The sequence below is a fragment of the Heptranchias perlo genome, chromosome 2 (genome assembly GCF_035084215.1).
Source record: "Heptranchias perlo isolate sHepPer1 chromosome 2, sHepPer1.hap1, whole genome shotgun sequence".
Classification (NCBI taxonomy): domain Eukaryota; kingdom Metazoa; phylum Chordata; class Chondrichthyes; order Hexanchiformes; family Hexanchidae; genus Heptranchias; species Heptranchias perlo.
Window position 1 is genome coordinate 83,875,245 of NC_090326.1, and position 23,388 is coordinate 83,898,632.

A 23,388-nucleotide genomic window follows, 5' to 3' on the forward strand; every position below is an offset into this window, starting at 1 on the left:
GAGTCCAACTCCTGCATGATTGGAAAGGTGGCACAGGTACAGGAGGGAATCTCTCAGATACTGTCACAGGGATGTGAGGGCATCTCTGAGATAGTATCGCGGGCAAATGCAGGAATGACTGCGATGGAGGGAAGGCTAGCATCCATCAAGCTTCAGGCACGGTTCACCAATGAGTCCATTGAGGCCCTGACAACGGCCCTTCGGACTCAAGGTGAGCAACTTTTTGCTGCCTTAAACAGGCAGGCAGATACACTAGCACTGGCCTTACAAGGCTTTACACATGTCCTCCAAACTGTCGTCCAGCAGGGTGGAAGGAGTGATGTGGGCCTGGCCCAGGAGAGGGATGATGGCGAAAGGGGACATGGAAGTGGGGACGCCACTCAAAGCGCTCCCACGTCTCACCCGTTGCCCCCCTCTCAATCAGTACCTGCAATGCTGCCTCCTCTCCAGGTGTCTACCCCTGCACAGGTACAGGTGGAGCAGTCTTTGAAGGGGCCCTCACGGGCACCGAAACCCAGAGGGCGTAGGCCCAAAGCTTCTAATCAGTCAGGGCATAAACAAGAGCAACCTGCCACTACCTCTACTGCAGCCACAGTGGAAGCACAACGTGGAAGTACTCGTAAGCATAAGGCAAAGGTTTTGTGAGCACAAAGGGGATGCATGTTTTTTATTTATATTTGATTTTTGTTAATGGCACATTAAATATTATTATTGTCACCGCTACTGCCACGTCTTGGCCATCCTTGACTGGTTTGTGTAATAAGTCCCTTTCATGAGGTTCACCATGAACACCCACACTTGATGCCACCCATTGGGTCACCCTACAGTGGGTGTATGTGTAGTTGCACGACTATTTTGTGCAGATGCCTGTGGCGCAGCACTGTGTTGTGGAGCTCCATGTGGCGGAGGTGGACGGTGTGCCTGGTGAGGCTGGTGATGTTGCTTGTACGCGGATGAAGTGATGAATGCAGTTATGGCGCCTTCCATTCTGACGGCGTGAGTTTGCGGAGATCCACAAAGTAGGTAAATGTGCTTGCACAGCAGAGTTTAGGGTATAAATTAATAATTTTGAGTGGAAAGACAAAGGTGTTGCAGCCAAAACTTTGTCTGAAGTGATAGAGTGCCCTGCTGCAATAAATGAGGTATTCCCCCCAACTGTCAAATAATCCTTTGCATCTCCCACTGGCTACTGGCTGAAACACATCTGCTCCAACAGGGAGTGTTTCCCACAGCACGGGAAACATGCTGAGGATCCTTCAAAATTGCACCCCTGCCAAAATCTCCAGTCAATGAGGTTTGTCAAGTACCTCAACTACCTAAATAACAATGTAAATTATCATCCCACCGGCTTTAATTGCCGGTGGGAGTCCTGCATGCGGGAGCTGCGCGCGCACCCGAACGCATCATTGGGGAACCCGGAAGTCAGCGGGTTGGAGCCGGGCTCCGAACCCGCTCCGGGATTCTGCCATTTTAGGAGCCCCCCTGCCCCCAACGCATCCGCTTGGCCATCCAAAAGTAGGTATCATTCTAGTAAATCTACACAGCATTCCCTCCAAGACCAAGATATCCTTCCTACTTACCTTAATGAAAATTTGGCCAACACCTAAAATGGATACAAGTTTCAATGACAACTGTTTAGATATTATGGAATAATAGATTGGGGGAGGTGCGATGTTACTAATAAAAGAAATTTTGACAACAACCAAAGGACACAAATTAACCTGAGATGAGGGGAAAACAGAATTCATTTGTGTAGAAACTTGTTTGACCAAGAAAAGCATTAAAAAATTGGGAATTATGGACTACCCAGGCAAAAGAAAGAGACCGGAAAAATAGAAAGATTTTAGTATGAATGAAGCTAAATTACCCAGGTGTAAGTGCAAATATTTTATACTCAATGCAATTATATCACAAGAAACTTATCTTGCTAATGGCTCAGTAATTAATTGCACTGTTTGATGTGATATGGAGCCATAACAGACCATTAAGGTTCCAGTTTGGATCTCTGCTAAGTGCTGCATTAGCTGATCTCAGATGGGGTAGCAATGGCAATTGAAAAATAAAAAACATATATTATTAGTGGCGATATAGAAAACGATGAATCCACTCAATCTGTGGAGGTTTCTCCAATCACACCAGGCATATTTGCGGCAGTGAAAACTTGGGGAACTATTTCTCTGCTTCTGGTAACATTTTGGGATTCTATGATTCATCTATTGTCCCTCTGGACATTTACTAATTTTTCCTTTGCAATCCACTTAATGTGATTCAACCTTCTGTTTGCTGCCTGTCAGATTAGTTTAGTGGGAATATTATTAACCTACAAATTATAGCCTGCCCTGCAGCCTTTCTGGATTTGAGACTCAAGGTTCATCGTTGCTCCTAAACAGTGACCACCCTCTGGCTACGGCCTCCACAAATGAAAGCTCCATCTATCTCAATGCATACATGTGTTCCTGCCCATATTTTGACATGTTGAACACAATTTTCTGCCCATGTTTGCAAGCAAAATCTTGAAATGTTTCTTTTAGGGGCCAAGGCAGTTGTTTCCAGTTTGCTGCGATCATTATGAATGGCTAATTGTGTCTTCACCTGATTGAATGGGCGTCATTTTAGCACCCGCTATCAGGTGCGTTCCTGGCGGGGGGGCTCTGAAAATCGGAGAATCCCGGCGCGGTACCGGAGCCCGCCCCGAACCCGCGCACTTCCGGGTTCCCCGCTGACGCGCCAGCGTGCGCGCGCAGCCCCCGCTGGTGGGAATCCCGCAGGCAATTAAAGCCAGCGGGGTTCCACTTGAAGGTATTTATTTAGGTATTTCAGGTCATTAACTGACCTGATTAAAGGATTATGTGGGATTTTAGAGCAAACTGGGACTGTTTCCCACACTGGGGGAAACATCCCAGGTCAAATGGACGTGTTGCAGCTGTCAGCCTGTGGCAGCTGCAAAGGTCCATTTGACAGGTGGGGGGTGGGAGACCCTCACCCATTGCAGGAGGCCACTCTGTCACTTGGGACAAAGTTTGGCCTCCACCACCCTCCTCCTGACAGTCAAAGTCACCAACCTGCACACTTACCCAGGGGTCCAGAGACATGTACCTACCTTGCGGACCCCCTCAGATGTACATCTTCTGGATGGGGGCCGCCGTAGCTGCAGTCATGACCTCCTCGGAGGGCGAACAGCATCACCAGCCTCACCAGCCTCGCCATCCACGCCGTCCACCTCTGACGCGTGGAGCTCCACAACAGAGTGCTGTGACACATCCACCTGTACAGCAGGAGGGAGGGCTACCGCAGAGAGAGATGCGTCGCAGAGGGCACTACCCTCGCCACAGGGTCCACAGACCGAGGCTCAGCTTCCTGGACCTCTCTAAGCAGCAGTGCACACAGAGGCTCAGAGTCACTCGACATGTAGTCGTGGACATCTGCAGCCTCTTTCATGCCGAGCTGCTCCTGGCTGGCCCGAGCACCATCTTCTTACCTGTCGCTGTCAAAGCCACCACTGCCCTCAACAACTTCTCCTCCACATCCTTCCAGGGTGCCACCGGGGACATCGCCGATGTCTCCCAGTCGTCTGCGCAAACGAGCCCTGCAAATACACCTACACCCACTCTGCAGTGACACAATGGGTGGCATCAGTTGTGGGTCTTCATTGTGATCCTCAGGAAAGGGCATTATTGCACAAACCAGACAGGATTCGCGAAAACATGGCAGTAGTGGTGCCAATATAATATGTAATGTGAGTTGGTCAGAAATTCAATATAAGTAACACCCATGACAAACCCTCAGACACCCTTGTGCATCCCCTTCATGCTCACGACACGTTTGCCTTACGCTGCCTACTGCACATATGTGATGCATGCCCTGTGGCTGCAGCACAGGTAGTGGCAGGTTGAGTGAGGCTGACTGTGAAAGAGATGCACGAGAGGGTGAGTATGAGATAGAGCCTTGAGATTGTATGAGGATTGGGTTGAGTGGTAGTGGCGGGATGAGTACTGGCGAGGTGAGTAGGTGCAGGTAAGATGAGGATGAGGTTTGAGTGGGTGTGAGGGGTGATGTGACAGAGTTTTGTTGGCAGTGCTGAAGGAGATGTGGAGTGGGGGCAGTGATGTGGCAGACGGAGTGAAGGGGAAAGACTACGTGTACTCACTTTGGCTGACCTACTGAGGTCATTGGAGCGCCTCCTGCACTGTATGCAGGTAGGCGATATGTTGGTGGTGCAGGTGACCTCCTCTGCCACCTCGAGCCAGGCCTTCCTGGTGGCAGAGGCAGGCCGCTTCCTCCCGCCCGCCGGGGGGAAGATCTCTGTCCTCCCCCTCCTCCTCACCCCATGTATTGATACCTGGAGTGAGGCATCATTAAACTGGGAGCAGCCTTCCCCCTGGGCTGCTCCATGCTGTAATTTTTGCTATTTGTTGCAGCATCTGTCAGTGGAGGACTGCCCCTTTAAATAGAGCGCCTCCAGCTGACAGATCTTACTGCGCATGTGCAACCCGCCCGACGCGCAGATCAGCAGTGGGGAACCCGGAGGAGCAGGTAAGTGCATCCAATTAGTGGATTGGATCCTATAATCGCGCGGGAAACCCCCCGCCGAGAACCCGCAGCCCTGCTAACATCGGGCCCAATGTCTTATTTTGCTATCAGTGATCTGTAAAAAAAAATTGTGTCACTGTGCTGTGACAGAATGGAAAGTGACTTTTTAAACAAAGTCCCAAACCAATTGAAAATCCACTGACAGCCTTCTTGTTGCATTAATGCTAAAGTATTGCTTTTTATTAAACTTATTGTTATGTACCAATTATGGGCACAGAACATTTTAATTGCCAATGCAGGCATAAAGCTAGAAATATTGATTTATAATTATGACTCTGTACAACAGCAAATACTTTTTTTATTCAGGAATCTGCTAAAAATTAAATGTCATTAATGAAAAGAAGAACTAATCTGCTATCTTGTTTTAAAGAAAGCAGCACTATAGAACATTTAGGCCATCAGATGAATCTGTTTTCATTTGCTTTTGTTTTTTTTTCTGGAAATGGAGGCATTTATTTTGGTGGAGATTTTTGACAATATAAAAATTATGAATTTCGCCCCTAAAGCTACTGATGAGCATTGAAAATTTGTTGATGGAGCATAGGTCCCGTGTTGTTTCAGCCCATTAACAAAACAAATAAACACAGGCAAGGCTTCTTCCATTTATGTCTTACCATGCTTAGTGTTCACATATTGACAATCAGCTCTGGCATCCTTGAAGTTTGGGAGACTGTGGTACCCTAAAACAACAGCTGGTTTAACCACTGTAAGAACTATAACAGATATTTTTAAAAAAACAATAGAACCCCATTCCTGAAGACTGAGCTAAATGCTGGTTTCTGCAATGTTGTTATGCCAAAAATTAGCTTCCAGCATATATTCTGCTGAGGTTTCTCTGTCTGGTATTACAGCAATCACTGTGTAAATTTTCATCCTGTAAGTTTCTGGCAACCCTAATAGTCTTTGGCATACGTAGAAATTGTCCATGAATATGTAAGAATTCTTTGTTGAACTGTGGCTCCACAAGGTCCAAAGCATGTCTGATGATCAGTTGTCTGTTATCACTAAAACATGTCAGTTGGCACGTTGCCTTTGTAAGATTTTCAATGTACTCTTCAAAATTCCAAACATAGTCATTTGTAGCTCCACACAACTAATACACTTTTGACCCCCTTCTTGTATGGTTTGTTTGGCACGTACACTCAAAATGAAAGTCTTCTCTCCATGGAGAGATTGCCATTTCAACCATTAATTTAGTTTCTAGTACATTAATCTTTCATCAGCTTGTTCTTTTAGCCTTTTGGCTGTAAGCACCATTCCTATTCACATGTTATCCATATAAATTCATTTAAATTAGCCCCACAGCATCAATGTAGCAGTATAGCATGTTGTGAAACACTGAGTTCTGTGACTGGAAGGTCATTCATTTCCACTGCATGCAAAATATGACGGCAAATCAGAGAATAACATTCTGATTCAGTAGGATTACATTGGTGCCCAACACATCAACATGTGAAAAGTTGCTTTACATTCTAAATAAGGGTTTAATAGAATATAAATTGCATAACCAATCAGATTGCATAACCAATTTCAAAACATGCAGTTTGAACAAACGCAGAGGCATTATCACCGCATTTTAATCTTGTTACGTTTTGCTAAGTAATGTATTGTTTAATTTTCAGCTTTAGTTTCAAGTTCTTGTAAAAAGGGAATGGTTCCACAATTTAGGGAGAATTGAACTGGTTAAGGTTTGGAGTCTCCATTTGAATGCAATAAAATCAAACCAAGTCACAGCAGGCTTCCTTAACTTTTACTATTAACTACAATTCCAACTTCCTCATCGTTTCTGCTAATGTTGCAATATTTATATTCAATCCTTGCAGAAGTTAACCCTAACATCCTTTACCACTTCACTTTTTTAAATTAAGAATTTTGATGTATTATTTTTATGATTATTAATATAAAGGTGTAATTGCTGGGAAGGAAATATTTTTAATTTTTCATACCCAGTGCCAGGATTAAATATAAAACACAAATGCTTCCAATGTTCTGCATGACACTTTTCTCAGAAGAGCACCTCGTACTGCATCAGTTTTACAATCCCGTTTCCTTCAACAACTGCCCCTGTGACCACTCTGAGTGGGGTTGCAAATTTCTGGACCAAAGACATTCTTGAATTGAGTAAGAGGTCTGGTGCAGTGCTGTAAAATATTTCTAAGGGGGTGAAGATGTGGAGATGCCGGTGATGGGGTGAAATCAGTCTTTGGTGAAAATGCAAAACAGGCGATAGCGAATGGGTGCCCATTGACTTCAATGGAAGAAAAAATTGGGCATGGTGTCAAATGGGCTGCTGATTCGCAGTCACCTGCTTCGCACTTTGGTCGAAGACCAATTTCACCCCGTAAATTTTTGAGGGCTCACTGCCAGTGTGTAAGCGCCTCATTTAACATTGTAGCTCACTGTGCCACTCAATCTCCATTTCTCCCACTAATTAACATAAATCCCAATAAAGCAGGTTGCTTGCCTTTAGTCCAGAATTGACAACATCCTGATCCAGGCTTCTGTCATTATTGGCAGCCTATTTTCTCTAATGAAATCCATTTTTTTCCTTTGATGCAATCCTTATTAAATTCATCAATATATTTTAACTCCAGGCTCTCCAACACTACCTTCCTCCACCAACTCCAGTCATTCAAATATTTCTTGCTACTGGTGTTCCATGCTTCCCTTGACTGATGCTCCCAGTTTTTTCAGAAGGATACTACTAATCCCCAGTTGCTGCTGCTCCAAGCTTTACTGAACAGCGCTCCTTATGAGGGCTGAAATTGGTCTTTGGTGACAGCTTGAGACGAGTGATAGTGAATCAGCAGCCCATTTTACAGTGCGCCCAATTTTCTTTTCCAGTGGCACGGTATAAAACAGGCTGCCGATTCACTATCACCATTTCGCACTATCACAAAGACCAGTTTCACCCCCAAAGGGTTTCCTCAAAAGAATCATTTTTTCTGATCACACACTATGAATGGACAGAAAAAATAGGGTAGATCTTCCCGGGGTTAGCACCCAAATAGCATCTGAAAACGAGTGCAATGCATAGAAAAAATTATCACTAATCTGTTTTCTCCCCCTCACTCCCAATTCTGTGCCTGAATACACTGCACTCTGGTTGCACCCGACTGCATGGCAATACAATATGGATTACATGAAAATGAATGTCAGATGATTCTGTACACAGATTTCCTATGAAAATTAGGGGCAGAGTGTTCCCATAGAAGCCTGCTGCTGCTTATGTAAGAGCTGCTGCTTAGGTGATATCTGTCTTAAAGGAACAGACTGGCATTGTCAAGAAAAGTGTTTATTTTTGGCTTTTGATATTGGAAATGGTATTGCAGTTTCAGTACTTATTGAGCGCATGACGTCAGGCTCCACATGTATGCTGACGACACCCAGCTCTACCTCACCACCATCTCTCACTGCACAGGACCTCCAACCAACGCTATACACCAGATACATCGACGACATTTTCTTTCCATGGACCCACGGCGAAGAATCACTAAAGAGACTACACGATAACATCAACAAGTTCCAACCCACCATCAAGCTCACCATGAACTACTCCTCAGAATCGGTTTCTTTCTTGGACACACGAATCTCCATCAAAGACGGGCACCTCAGCACCTCACTCTACTGCAAGCCCACTGACAACCTCACGATGCTTCCACCCTAACCACGTCAAAGAGGCCATCCCCTATGGACAGGCCCTGCGAATACACAGGATCTGCTCAGACGAGGAGGAACGCGATGGACACCTACAGACGCTGAAAGACGCCCTCGTAAGAACGGGATATGACGCTCGACTCGTCGATCGACAGTTCCGACGGGCCACAGCGAAAAATCGCATGGACCTCCTCAGAAGACTAATATGGGACGCAACCAACAGAGTACCCTTCGTCGTCCAGTACTTCCCCGGAGCGGAGAAACTACGCCATGTTCTCCGCAGCCTTCAACATGTCATCGATGACGACGAACACCTCGCTAAGGCCATCCCCACACCTCCACTACTCGCCTTTAAACAGCCACCCAATCTCAAACAGACCATCGTTCGCAGCAAATTACCCAGCTTTCAGGAGAACAGCGTCCACGACACCACACAACCCTGCCACGGCAATCTCTGCAAGACATGCCAGATCATCGACACGGATACCACCATCACACAAGAGGACACCACCCACCAGGTACATGGTTCATACTCCTGTGACTCGGCCAACGTTGTCTACCTCATACGTTGCAGGAAAGGATGCCCAGGAGCATGGTACATTGGCGAGACCATGCAGACGCTGCGACAACGGATGAACGGACACCGTGCAACAATCGCCAGACAGGACGGTTCCCTCCCAGTCGGGGAACACTTCAGCAGTCAAGGACATTCAGCCACCGATCTCCGGGTAAGCGTACTCCAAGGCGGCCTTCGAGACACACGACAACGCAAAATCGTCGAGCAGAAATTGATAGCCAAGTTCCGCACCCATGAGGACGGCCTCAACTGGGATCTTGGGTTCATGTCACGCTACACGTAACCCCACCAGCGAATAAAAGTTATCTGTCTTTAATTCAACGGGTCATTTTCTGTCTTTCTCTTCCTTTTGGATGTTTCTCCCTCTCTCTCTCTGTTTTGTGTTCTGGCCGTTTGTATATTCAGTGGTCCTGTAGGTAACACCTCTCTGTCTGAACACTTTGATTGCCTTGACAACGGGCAGTTGGAAAGATTATCTGTAATCACCAGGTATTGTTCTCTGAATATAAATGCGAAACGTTCAAGGATTTCCTGACATTCACCTGACGAAGGAGGAAGCCTCCGAAAGCTTGTGATTTTCAAATAAAATTGTTGGATTATAACCTGGTGTTGTAAGATTGTTTACAACCATCTCTCATGACCTCTCTACTGCCTCTACGTCATCAATCTGCTTGTTCAACATCTAACCCTGGATGAGCTGCAATTTCCTAGAATCATAGAATCATAGAAATTTATGGCACAGAAGGAGACCATTCAGCCCATCATGTCTGTGCCGGCAAAAACAAAGCTATCAAGCCTAATCCCACTTTACAGCTCTTGGTCCGTAGCCTTGTAGATTACGGCACTTCAAGTGCATATCCAAGTACTTTTTAAGTGCATTGAGGGTTTTTGCTTCTACCACCCTTTCAGGCATTGAGTTCCAGATCCCCTCCATCCTCTGGGTGAAAACATTTCTGCTCAACTCCGCTCTAATCCTTCTACCAATCACTTTAAATCTATGCCGCCTGGTTATTGACCCCTCTGCTAAGGGAAATAGGTCCTTCCTATCCACTCTATCAAGACACCTCATAATTTTATACACCTTAATTAAATCTCCCCTCAGTCTCCTCTGTTTCAAAGAAAACAACCTCAGCCTGTCCAATCTTTCCTCATAGCTAAAATTCTCCAATCCTGGCAACATCCTCATAAATCTCCTCAGTATCCTCTCTAGTGCAATCACATCTTTCCTGTAATGTGGTGACCAGAACTGTACACAGTACTCAAGCCTAACTCGTGTTTTATACAGTTCTATCATAACCTCCTTGCTCTTAAATTCTATGCCTCACTAATAAAGGAAAGTATCCTGTATGCCTTCTTAACCACCTTATCTAACTGTCCTGCTACCTTCAGGGATCTGTAGACATGCACTCCAAGGTCCCTCACTTCCTCTAAACCTCTCACTATCCTCCCATTTATTGTGGACTCCCATGCCTTGTTTGCCCTCCCCAAATGCATTACCTCACATTTCTCTGAACTGAATTCCATTTGCCACTTTTCTGCCCACCTAACCAGTCCATTGATATCTTCCTGCAGTCTACAGCTTTCCTCCTCACTATCAGCCAATTTTTTTTATCATCTGCAAACTTTTTAATCGTGCCCCCTACATTTAAGTCTAAATCATTGATATGTACCACGAAAAGCAAGGAACCTAGTACAGAGCCCTGCGGTACCCAATTGGAAACAGCCTTCCAGTCACAAAAACACCAGTCAACCATTACCCTTTGCTTCCTGCCACGGAGCTAATTTTGGATCCAACTTGCCACTTTCCGTTGGATCCCATAGGCTTTTACTTTTTTGACCAGCCTGTCATGTGGGACCTTGCTAAAATCCACGTAGACTACATCAAATGCTCTACCCTCATCGACCCTCCTTGTTACCTCCTCAAAAAATTCAATCAAGTTAGTCAGACACGACCTTCCCTTAACAAATCCATGCTGACTGTCCTTCATTAAACCGTGCCTTTCTAAATGACGATTAATACTGTCCCTCAGAATTTTTTCCAATAATTTGCCCACCACCAAGGTAAGGCTGACTGGCCTGTAATTACTCGGTCTATCTCTTTTTCCCTTTTTAAACTACGGTACAACATTAGCAGTCCTCCAGTCCTCTGGCACCACGCCTGTAGCCAGAGAGAATTGGAAAATGATGGTCAGAGCCTCCATTATTTCCTTCCTTGCTTCTCTTAACAACCTGGGATACATTTCATTCAGGCATGGCGATTTATCTACTTTCAAAGATGCTAAACCCCTTAATATTTCCTCTCTCACTATGTTTATCCCATCCAATATTTCACACTCCTCCTCCTTAACTACAATGTCTGCATCGTCCCTCTCTTTTGTGAAGACAGACGCAATGTATTCATTAAGAACCATACCCACGTCTTCCGCCTCCTCACACAGGTTACCTTTTTGGTCTCTAATAGGCCCTACTATTTCCTTAGTTATCCTCTTGCTCTTTATGTATTTATAGAACATCTTTGGGTTTTCCTTGATTTTACTTGCCAATATTTTTTCATGCCTTCTCTTTGCTTTCCTAATTTTCTTTTTAATTTCACCCCTGCACTTTCTATACTCCTCTAGGCTTTCTGCAGTATTGAGCTCTCGGTATCTGACATAAGCTTCCCTTTGTTCCTTATCTTACCCTGTATGCTCCTTGACATCCAGGGGGCTCTAGATTTGGGAGTCACACCCTTTTTCTTTATGAGAACATATTTGCTCTGAACCCTCACTATCTCTCCCTTGAATACCTCCCACTGCTCTGACACTGATTTACCTTCAAGTAGCTGTTTCCAGTCCACTTTTGCTAAATCGCATCTCAGCTTAGTAAAATTGGCCTTTCCCGAATTGAGAACTTTTGGTCTATCTTTGTCCTTTTCCATAACTATGCTAAATTTAACTGAATTATGATCACTAGCACCAAAATGCTCTCCCACTGATACTCCTTCCACCTGCCCAGCTTCATTCCCTAAAACAAAGTCCAGAACTGCCCCCTCTCTTGTTGCGCTTGCTAAATACTGGCTAAAAAAGTTCTCCTGAATGCATTTTAAGAATTTTGCGTCCTCTATACCTTTTGCACTGATTGTATCCCAGTTAATATTAGGGTAGTTGAAATCCCCTACTATTACCGCCCTATTATTTTTGCACTTCTCAGAAATGTGCCTACATATTTGCTCTACTATCTCCCTCTGACTGTTTGGAGGTCTATATTACACTCCCAGCAGTGTGATTGCTCCTTTTTTGTTCTTCAGTTCAACCCAGAGCGTGCACGCACAGCCCCCGCTGGTGGGAATCCCGCAGGTAATTAAAGCCAGCGGGGTTCCACTTGAAGGTATTTATTTTGCTTGTTCAGGTCATTAACTGACCTGATTAAGGGATTATGTGAGGAGGGGTGGGATTTTATAGCAAACTGGGACTGTTTCCCATACTGGGGGAAACACTCCCAGTTCAAATGGACCTGTTGCAGCTGTCAGCCTGTGGCAGCTGCAAAGGTCCATTTGACAGGTGGGGGGGAGGAGCCCCTGACTCATTGCAGGAGGCCACCCTGTCACTTGGGACAAAGTTTGGCCTCCACCACCCTCCTCCTGACAATCAAAGTCACCAACTTGCACACTTACCCCGGGGTCCAGACACATGTACCTACCCCGACTGGGAGGGAACCCTCCTGTCTGGCGATGTAAATCTTCCGGATGGGGGCTGCCGTAGTTGCAGTCATGATCTCCTCGGGGGGCAAACAGCATCACCAGCCTCACCAGCCTCGCCATCCACGCCGTCCACCTCTGACACGTGGAGCTCCACAACACAGTGCTGTGACACATCCACCTGTACAGTAGGAGGGAGGGCAACGGCAGAGAGAGATGCGTCGCAGAAGGCACTACCCTCGCCACAGGGTCCACAGACCGAGGCTCAGCTTCCTGGACCTCTCTGAGCAGCAGTGCACACGGAGGCTCAGAGTCACTCGACATGTAGTCGTGGACATCTGCAGCCTCCTTCATGCCAAGCTGCTCCTGGCTGGCCCGATCACCATCTTCTTACCTGTCGCTGTCAAAGTCACCACTGCCCTCAACAACTTCTCCTCCGCATTCTTCCAGGGTGCCACCGGGGACATCGCCGATGTCTCTCAGCCGTCTGCACAAAAGAGCCCTGCAAATACACCTACACCCACTCTGCAGTGACACAATGGGTGGCATCAGTTGTGGGTCTTCATAGTGATCCTCAGGAAAGGGCATTATTGCACAAATCAGACAAGATTCGCAAAGACATGGCAGTAGTGGTGCCAGTATAATATGTAATGTGAGTTGGTCAGAAATTCAATATAAGTAACAACCATGACAAACCCTCAAACACCCTTGTGCATCCCCTTCATGCTCACGACACGTTTGCCTTACGCTGCCTACTGCACATATCTGATGCATGCCCTGTGGCTGCAGCACAGGTAGTGGCAGGTTGAGTGAGGCTCACCGTGAGAAAGATGCACGAGAGGGTGAGTATGAGATAGAGCCATGAGATTGTATGAGGATTGGGTTGAGTGGTAGTGGCGGGATGAGTATTGGCGAGGTGAGTACGTGCAGGTAAGATGAGGATGAGGTTTGAGTGGGTATGAGGGGTGATGTGACAGAGTAGTGTTGGCAGTGCAGAAGGAGGTGTGGGGTGGGGGCGGTGATGTGGCAGATGGAGTGAAGGGGAATGAGTAAGTGTACTCACTTTGGCTGACCTACTGAGGTCATTGGAGCGGCTCCTGCATTGTATGCAGGTGGGCGATATGTTGGTGGTGCTGGAGACCTCCTCTGCCACCTCGAGCCAGGCCTTCCTGGTGGCAGAGGCAGGCCGCTTCCTCCAGCCCGCCGGGGGGGAAGATCTCTGTCCTCCCCCTCCTCCTCACCCCATGTATTGATACCTGGAGTGAGGCATCATTAAACTGGGAGCAGCCTTCCCCCTGGGCTGCTCCATGCTGTAATTTTTTCTATTTGTTGCAGCATCTGTCAGTGGAGGACTGCCCCTTTAAATCGATCTCCTCCAGCTGACAGATCTTACTGCGCATGCGCAGCCCGCCCGACACACAGATCAGCAGTGGGGAAGCCGGAAGACCAGGTAAGTGAATCCAATTGGGCTGCGATCACGCGGGTGGCAGACTGATTTCACCGGGCGCGTTACCCACGCGCCCGATAGCCCCCCCGCCGCAAACCCGCAGCCCTGCTAACATCAAGCCCATCATCCCTCCTCACAGCTGTAATTGTTTCTTTAACCAATATTGCGACCCTCCCCTCCTTTTTTATCTCCTTCTCTATCTCATCTGAAAACCCTGTAACCAGGAGTGTTGAGCTGCCATTCCTGCCCTTCTTTAAGCCATGTTTCAGTAATAGCTAGGATATCATGCTTCCACGTGTCTATCTGTGCCCTCAGCTCATCGGCCTTATTCACTAGACTCCTTGCACTGAAGTATATACCATTAAGCACTGCCAAACTCCTTTGTTGTCTATTTTCTAGCCTTTGTTTCCTCTGCCTTCCAAACTCACCTACTGATTTTCTGCAATCCATTTCCAGCTCTGCTTCTCTCCCTTCTGAATCTATGCTCAGGTTCTCATCCCCCTGCCAAGCTAGTTTAAACCCTCCCCCACAGCACTAGCAAACTTCCCCGCGATGATATTGGTTCCGGCCCTGTTGAGGTGCAACCCGTCCAGCTTGCACAGGTCCCATCTCCTTCAGAACTGGTCCCAATGCCTCAGGAATCTAAAGCCCTCCCTCCTGCATCATCTCTCCAGCCATCCATTCATTTGCTCCATCCTCCTATTTCTATACTCACTAGCACGTGGCACTGGGAGTAATCTGGAGATTACTACCTTTGAGGTCCTGCTTATTAATCTTTCTAGCTCCCTATAATCTGCCTACAGGACCTCATCCCTCTTTCTACCTATGTCATTGGTACCGAAATGGACCACGACCTCTGGCTGTTCACCCTCCCCCCTCAGGATGTTCTGCAGCTGTTCAGTGACATCCTTGACCCTGGCACCAGGCACCAGGAGGCAACATACCATCCTAGAATCATGTCTGCGGCTGCAGAAATTCCTGTCTGTTCCCCAAACTATTGAATCCTCTATCACTGTTGCTTTCCTGACCTTCCTTCTCCCCTCCCCATTAAGCTGAGCAACCCATGGTGCCATGGACTTGGCTCTGGCTGTACTCCCCAGAGGAACCATTGCCCTCACCAGTATGAATACCGATTGGAGAGTGAGATGCACTCAAGGGACTCCTGCACTACTTGCCTCCTTGTCTGTCTGGCAGTCATCCATTCCCTCTCTGCCTGTACACTCTTAAGCTGCGGGGTGACCACCTCCTGAAATATGCTATCCACGTAGCTCTCAGTCTCCAATAAAACAGTGAGATAAGCATAGCCATTGTCTTCAACCATCCCCCGGCCCTGCCATTGTCTCAGGCTGAACCAGATTGTTTGCAACCTCGACGTCTTATTTGACTCTGAGCTGAGCTTCCAACTACATATCCTTTCCGTCACAAAGACTGTCAACTTCCAGTTCCGTAACATTGCCCGTCTCTGCCCCTGACTCAGCAAACCTCCAGATTCAACTATTTCAAAGCTCTTCGGACCAGCGTCCCATCTTCCACCCTCCATATGCTTGTGATCGTCCAACACTCTGTTGCTCATATCCTAACCTGCACCAGGTTCCGCCCATTCATCACCCCTGTGCTCGCTGACCTATATTGGCTCCCGGTCCACCAATGCATCAGATTTAAAATTCTCATCTTCATGTTAAAATCCCTCCATGGCCTCAGCCCCTCCGGATCTCTGTAACCTCCTTCAGCCCTACAATGCTTTGAGAATTATGCGCTCCTCCAACTCTGGACTCATACGCATCCCCCACTCGCTTCGCCCCTCCACTGGTGGCCGTGCTTTCAGCCGACTAGGCCCTAAGCTCTGGGATTCCTTCCTTAAAGGTCTCTGCCTCTCCACCTCTCTCTCCTCCTTTAAGACCTTCCTTATAACCTACCTCTGTGATCAAGCTTTTGGTCACCCCTCCTAATATCTCTTTCTTTGGCTCGGTTTCAATTTTTGTCTGATTACACACCTGTGAAGTACCTTGGGACTTTTTATTACATTAAAAGTCGCTATATAAATGCAGATTGTTGTTGCTAGTGCAGAATGCTTTTAGTCTTTTATACTTAGTTTTGGAGGCCATGTTCAGTACTGTGCAACCCTCCCCCTCCTTCTGCTAAATGGCTTATTTGGAGGCAGATGAACAACAATCACAAGCCCCCTTAAAAGTTGCTGTAGAAATTCACCTCGTCCTCTCCTGAACCACCACCAACAACAACAGCCACAACTTGCATTTATATAGCGCCTTTAACATAGTAAAATGTCCCAAGGCGCTTCCCAGGAGTGTTATTAAACAAAATTTGACACCGAGCCACATAAGGAGATATTAGGATAGGATAGGTGACCAAAAGCTTGGCCAAAGAGGTAGGCTTTAAGGAGTGTCTTAGAGGAGGAGAGAGAGGTGGAGAGGTGGAGAGGTTTAGGGAGGGAATTCCAGAGCTTAGGGCCTAGGCAGCTGAAGGCACGGCCGCCAATGGTGGGGCGAAGGGAATCGGAGATGAATAAGATGCCAGAATTGGACGACGGCAGAGATCTCGGAGGGATGTAGGACTGGAGGAGGCTTCAGAGATAGGAAGGGGTGAGGCCATGGAGGGATTTGAAAACAAAGATGAGAACTTTAAAATTGAGGCGTTGATGGACCAGGAGCCAATGAAGGTCATCGAGCACCGAGGTGATGGGTGAACAGGACTTGGTGCGAGTTGAGCTATGGGCAGCAGAGTTTTCAATGAGCTCAGGTTTATGGAGGAGAGCATTGGAATAATTGAGTCTAGAGATAACAAAGGCATGGATGAGGGTTTCAACAGCAGATGAGTTGAAGCAGGGGTGGAGACGGGCAATGTTATGGAGGTGGGAGTAGACGGTCTTAGTGATGGAGCAGATATGGGGTCGGAAGCACAGCTCAGAGACACCAACAGCTGCTTTCCACCACAAGGCAAGAATCCAGCTTTCCTCTGACCATACAATTACTGCGTGCCACTTTGAAATAAAAGAGAAACCTCATAGTCAAACCAGTACTCTCTTATGCCCAGACCATCATTCTTAGTACCCATGCTTTCTTTACCTGTCCACCCCCTACTGCTTGTCACCATGATGCTGCCTTTTTACCAACTCCCTCCTAGGCAGATGCTGCAGAACCTGCTTGGAGTACTGCTGGCACCCCAGCCTGGTATAGCAGCACGAGCATGTTGACAGGGGAAAGCGCTTTAAAATAAATGAGACCAGCAGAGACATGCAGCTTTTAGCTCCTGGCTGACAAAAATGGATTCCAACACTTCAGGAACAGCTGATGTTAACATTGTTGCTTCCGTAAACTCTCAACTGCACAGAAATCAATCCACCTCTCTATGGTGTACAAGCCTGATTACATTAGAATCTGAGTAGATCCAAAGTACAAAACCAATGGGTCCCTCTCTTGAGGCTTTTAAAGCAGCTTGCCCCCCTTTCTTCCTTTCTCACCCCCAAATTAACTACCACCAATTCTATCGTGCAAAGAAGAATCCCCAAGGAGTTTGTCCATAAAATTGTTACTGATCAATGAATTCATTGTGAAATTACTGCATTTCCACGAATTCGAAAGATGGAACTATCAGCACAACCCTTTTCCCATGCAAGAGGAAAATAAAAATACAGGGACAAAGAAAGCTCAACATATTGGTTGCATTTTCAATCAGCTCACTAAAGATTATATAGCTTTTTCCACAAAACTGCCAAAATTATAAAAGTTAAACAGAGAACTAGAGGAAACAAACAACACTTAATTATGCTGCCTTTAAGGAATGCCTGGACTTTCTCTTGCCTTTGCCCTGTGCTCAGTAATGCACCCCCACATGCACCCAATGCCCACCCGTTTCATTTACATAAGAGCCTACAGGAAGGTTGCACGCGACTTTCAATGGCCCGCAGAGTATATTTCCAGTGTGCTCCGCCCAAATTGTCCAAACAGCGACTGTACAGGAAAATCCACCCTCACATATTTATGTTCATTACTACTTTAGCAGACTATCACAAATTGATCTAATCTGCTTTATTAAACCCTTCTATGTTGGTCGCTTACAGGCTTTTGAATTTTTTCATTAACTTAGTGATTCAATTATTCAGGATAGTATGTGTGTTTATACTAGAGCACCAAGCACTTGAAACAATCACTTTTCAAAGTCCTGAGTGATTTTTATAACTGAAACAACAGTTGTTCAAACTTTGATTTAAACTCCTTATGAATGTTCTCTTCAATAATGCACTTAATCCCAACAGAAATTATCAAACAGAATACTTATAATGTTATTCCATGTTGCATCATTTCAGTACTCTGTGCAGGTCAGATAAGTAGAATTTCAGATGATTTTTTTAATGTTTTATACACTCAAATACTTAAAATTCTTTCTTTGTCATTCACGGACAGGTATTCTGTTACTTGCTGATGGGTTTCCAAGCCATTTGCTTTTTAATATTTTATTTATGATTTTTTCAAACAATATGGACAAAATAGAAAATATATAAAGTGCGCATGGTACAGGAAGGATACAGACTTAACAATGACCAAGTGCACAGTAATGACCAAGTTAAGACCCTTACCTGATTGAAATCAGATCATTTACATAACAATTTAAATTGTTGATATACTATTCGGGAAAAAAATGTTTTCAGCCTTTTGAAGGCTATAGCAGCATTTTGCAGCAAAATTTAAAAAATAACAAAATTATAATTTTGGATTATTCAGAGAATACTGCAAAAGATGAAGTGTCTTGTCCTTCTCCACATTTTTGTCATTGATTCCAATTACAGTAATATTATATTATTCATTTTAAATTTGAATAAGAAGTGATTTGACAGAATTTGTGCACACAATATAAATGCTGTAAAATCATTTGTTACCTAAATGGTTAAAGAATGATGGAAGCTGTAGTAGTGAGAGACTATTCACATAGAATTGGCAGTGAACTGAACCAGCCTCAGACTGAATTTTTCCCGTTGGCACTTACACTGAAACAATCCAGATAGTAACCATTTGCTGGTAATTATTATTTTCTGTTTATGCTGTGACTATACAGATACAGGGGCTGATTTCCATCTCCATTTTCAGGTGGGAATGGAAGGGTAATGCAGAAAGAATAGCAGTGCACGACTTACTTCCCCATTCCTGCTGCTAATCTGCCCATCAACATTTCCTAGAAATAGGCAGCCAGAGTGCACTCGTGTTTCATATTAGCACCTCATTAAGGTGTGCAAATTGGGATCCTGTAAAGTACATAGGACCCCAATGCAATTTTCAGATACCAACGGACAAAGCATGTGCTGGGCACACCCCACTCATCCGTACTTGGCGTAGAGCGGCCTAACCAGCAGTCCTTAAAGGGACCACTGCAGCCTGTTCAAAAACCAATAAATACAAGTTTTGGAAATTTCCTGACCCTTGAAAAATCTTCCCAGCCACTGGAGGTCAATCCATGCCCCCCCCCACCCCCTCCTCAGATTGCCTCCCCATCCACTTTAAGACTCCACTTCTTGTTTTGCTCTGCCAATTTCCCACCTCACCCAGCCCCCCGATCAGCAAGCTCTCTGTCAGCGCTAGCAGTTTGCCGACATTATTCAAATAATGCTGGACCATGAAAATGGTTCCGAACTCCCACCGATTCCATTACAAAGCCCGCCTCCCAGCCAATGGAGCCGGACACATGAAGATTCACCCCACAGATTTTCCTTTTAGTTCAATGTTTGAAAAGTAAAAAAAATATTGTCGGATTACAGCTTTTAATTGAATAAACCCAGCAGACTTCAGTTCAAAGAATTTAAAATATGAGCCCCGTCTTCTCATTCTGGGGGAAGATTCTGAAACACTTGTGCATACGAAAATAATCTTCAGTGTTTGGTGATAACCTGCCCCTCCTGCTCAGTACTGTAACTACCAAAATTAGAAACATGTACTATAATTATTCAATGTACTTTAAAACCTCATTATTCATTGCCAATGATTCAAACATAGAATTACAAAGTAAGTATTGCCCTATTAGCACCAAATATAGAATGCTTTCCCGAAAACAGCTCATAATCAAAATGATTATTGTTAAATGGCAGGGCTGAGGGATTACAATGAGTAAATGATTGCAGATGCCCTTCCAAATCTAGAGCCTGCATTTACTTAATCTACCAGCCTTAATTTCGATTAACATACAATATAGAAAAAAGTGGGCCGATTTTAACTACCCCCCTCCCTCAACCCGGTGGAAACAGTGCAGACAGCAGGTTAAGATGGCGGAGGGGGGCATTTGCACCACATTCCCAACCCGTTCTTGCCTTCCACCATTTTTACTTGCCTGAATTCAGTCACGGGAAGGCCGCCCACCCAAGAGAAGCTCCTCCTCTCCACACAACGATACTTTGAACCTCCCCTGCCCCAGCCTTCCCCCTCCCCCGATCACGGACTTGCCAACCCCTCCCTAAATTGTTACTTACCTTGCTGTTTCTGGGGGTCCCCGGCAGCGGCCTGCCCCCCCCCCCAACTAATTTTGACTCCCACCTACTAGCGGTGAGTCATTCCCATCAGCTTCAGGCAGAAATGGACTTAGTAAATTAATAACTTAAAAATGTGCTTAGCAAATTTAAATCGGATTAGCCATTGCGTAAGTACAAAAATTGTTATTCAGATTTTTGCCTCTTTCAATCTGTCCATTTTTGACTTTGCCAAATGTGGTCTTCTTGTTTTAAACACTCCCTTTGAAAATTATAGGTTTTTAAAGCAAATAAAAAGAGGACTCTACAAGGAAAAGACTGCAATAACCCTCTATTCAGAATGCTGAGCATCTAATTTGAGTTTCTCGGCAAAGGACACCATATTTACATGGCTCCTTTCATGTTTAAATGTGGAAAATCCTGTCTGCTTGCCCACATCATTAAAACAACTGACATCAAAAGCAAACGTTTTTGAACGAATAGAACATTCACCTATTCAGCTAAAGAAGGCTAGATTTAGCTGCTTTTAAATGGCATTTAGTGTCAGGCTGGGAATGAGCTGCTCCTGACCCATGGGTCTCATGCTGCCAGCAGCAACCCCAAAGTAAATTTGACAGATCCGTTATCTGTTTTCTGCCTAGTCTTCCTAACAGCCTGGCCTCAGCAACTCTGGCAAGGTGATTTTGGGCTTGCTACTGGCTGAGGGAAACCCACACATTGGAAGCTGATGGCCCTCGCATGCCAAAACCCAATATAAAAGCAGCTTATCTTCTTCAAATTCATCCTGACACAAGCAGAAATTTCCCATTTTATCATGTGGCTGTATGCTGTAAACTCCACCCCATCCCCCAGTTCCCATCAAGAATTAAATAATTCACCTCAGTCTGTAATTTTCAAAAAAAGGTTAAACTTTATCAGGTTCAAATTCCTCTGCATGCTATTTCATTGAAGTTGTTAAACTGTTTAAAATAAATGGGTCAATGACTTTGTTAAAATAGCACATAAAGGAACTTGACAAAATTTAACTAGTGAGCTAAAAATAATGCTCAAGGGAATTTCAACCACTATGGCTATCTCTCAGGTTGCAAACAGAAGGTTATTTTTGGTGGATTTTCTAATGGTTTTGAGGAGAAAATTCTTTGCATCCTTTGCTGAATCAGTCAACACTATAACACAAAATTAGCCAGTGAAAAAATAAGACAACCAACCAATCAGAATTTGGGTGTAACAGTTGGCAATTACCATGTTAGCTTTGTGAAATGAGTCACTTGACCAATTCAAATTATTTTTCTGCCTATTTCACAAAGACTAGTAAACAATTGAAATTGGTGTCAACAAAAGATGCACAGCTGAAGCCTAAATTTTCCACATTGGCTTAAGGCATCCTGTAAAACAATTTACTAGATTACAAAGCATCTTTGTAGACACAAGAACAAAAATGCCCACCATTGAATATCATCAATGGCGATCAAGTGTGCAGGAAGTGTGTCCAGTTGCAGCTACTGGCTAACCATATTTCGGAGCTGGAGCTGCAGGTGGATTCACTGTGGAGCATCCGCGATGCTGAGATTATCGTGGACAGCACGTTCAGTGAGGTGGTCACACCGCAGGTAAAGATTACGCAGGCAGAAATGAAATGGGTGACCGCCAGGCAGAGTAAAAGGACTAGCCAGGTAGAGCAGGAGCCCCCTGGGGTCATCTCCCTCTCAAACAAATATACAGATTTACAGCTTTGGATACTGCTGGGGGAGATGGATTATCAGGGGAAAGCAGCAAGAGCCAAGTTCATGGCACCACGGGTGGCTCTGCTGCACAGGAGGGGAGGAATAAGAGTGGCAGGGCTATATTGATAGGGGATTCAATTGTAAGGGTAACAGATATGCGTTCCAGAATGGTATGTTGCCTCCCTGGTGCTAGGGTCAAGAATGTCACGGAACGGCTGCAGGGCATTCTGGAGGGGGAGGGTGAACAGCCAGTAGTCGTGGTCCATATCGGTACCAATGACATAGGTAAAAAAAGGGATGAGGTCCTGCAAAGTGAATTTAAGGAGTTAGGAGATAAATTAAAAAGCAGGACCTCAAAGGTAGTGATCTCAGGATTACTACCAGTACCATGTGCTAGTGAGTATAAATGTAAGCAATCTCACAACACCAGGTTATAGTCCAACAGTTTTATTTGAAAATCACAAGCTTTTGGAGCTTACCTCACTCACCTGACGTAAGATTGCTTACATTTTTCCACCCCAGTCCATCACCGGCATCTCCACATCATGGCTAGTGAGTATAGGAACAGGAGAATAGACCAGATGAATGTATGGCTGCAGGGATGGTGTAGGAGGGAGGGATTTAGATTCTTGGGACATTGGGACCGGTCCTGGGGAAGGTGGTACCTGTACAAGAGGGACGGGTTACACCCGAGCAGGACCGGGACCGATGTCCTCGCGGGGGTGTTTGCTAGTTCTGTTCGGGAAGGTTTAAACTAGAATGGCAGGGGGATGGGAACCTGAGCAGAGAGACAGAGGAGGGGGGAACAAGGATAGAAACAAAAGACAGAAAGGGAAGAAGCAATAGTGAAAGGCAGAGAAAACAAGGGCGAAAAACAAATAGGGCCGTAGTGCAAAATAAAACTAAGATGACTAGCAATGTTAAAAAGACAAGTCGAAAGGCATTGTGTCTTAATGCGCGGAGCATTCACAATAAGCTAGATGAATTAACAGCGCAGATAGATATTAACGGTTATGATATAGTTGCGATAATGGAGACATGGCTGCAGGGTGACCAAGGATGGGAACTGAACATCCAGGGGTATTCAATATTTAGGAAGGGCAGGCAAAAGGGGAAAGGAGGTGGGGTAGCATTGTTAGTAAACGAGAAAATCAATGCAATAGTGAGGAGGGATATTGGCTCAGAAAATCACGATGTGGAATCTGTATGGGTGGAGCTAAGAAACACCAAGGGGCTGAAAACGTTGGT

General features: G+C 45.5%; 1 long non-coding RNA gene across 1 annotated transcript in view; it reads right to left on the reverse strand.

Annotated features, from left to right (window-relative positions):
• LOC137333968 (uncharacterized) overlaps positions 1-20,506 on the reverse strand; it is a 52,700-nt gene extending 32,194 nt beyond the window's left edge. The window contains exon 1 of the long non-coding RNA XR_010966020.1: positions 20,420-20,506. This is a non-coding gene — a long non-coding RNA (uncharacterized lncRNA). The remainder of the gene's footprint in view (positions 1-20,419) is intronic.
• Positions 20,507-23,388: the final 2,882 nt, after the last annotated feature.